We start from the raw sequence: 518 nt of genomic DNA on the forward strand, positions 1-518 counted from the left end.
CTACGTCCAGAAGATGGCCTGTTGACCCAGTCTAATTAGCATATCACCCTTTTATTAGTATAGACTAGAGGCCTGGTGCATGAAATTCATGCACTCGGGGGGCAGTTCCCTCAGCCTGGCCTGCACCCTCTTGCAGTTTGAGAGCCCTCAGAGGAAGTCTGACTGATGGCTTAGGTCCACTCCCCTAAGCCAGCAGTCGGACATCCTTAGTGCTGCCGTGGAGGCAGGAGAGGCTCCCGCCACCACCGCTGCACTTGCCAGTAGTAAGCGCAGCTTCTGGCTGAGTGGTGCTCCCCCTGTGGGAGCACACTGACCACTGGGGGCAGCTCCTGCGTTGAGTGGAATCGGGCTGAAACCAGCTCTCTGACATCCCCCAAGGGGTCCCAGATTGCGAGAGGTCACAGGCCAGGCCAAGGGACCCCACTGGTGCATGACTGGAGCTGAGGAGGGATGTGGGAGGTGGGCCAGCCTGGGAGAGACTTTTTGAGGGCTCCAGGGCATGTCCAGCCCATCTTGCT

The 518-nt window shown here is 58.9% G+C and overlaps 1 protein-coding gene across 1 annotated transcript in view; it reads right to left on the reverse strand.

Moving 5' to 3' along the window:
• Positions 1 to 518, reverse strand: part of CFAP47 (cilia and flagella associated protein 47) — a 458,234-nt gene that overhangs the window by 452,964 nt on the left and 4,752 nt on the right. The gene's annotated exons all lie outside the window — the stretch shown is intronic.

This window comes from Myotis davidii, unplaced genomic scaffold, assembly GCF_000327345.1.
Source record: "Myotis davidii unplaced genomic scaffold, ASM32734v1 scaffold1107, whole genome shotgun sequence".
NCBI classification, from domain to species: Eukaryota; Metazoa; Chordata; class Mammalia; order Chiroptera; family Vespertilionidae; genus Myotis; species Myotis davidii.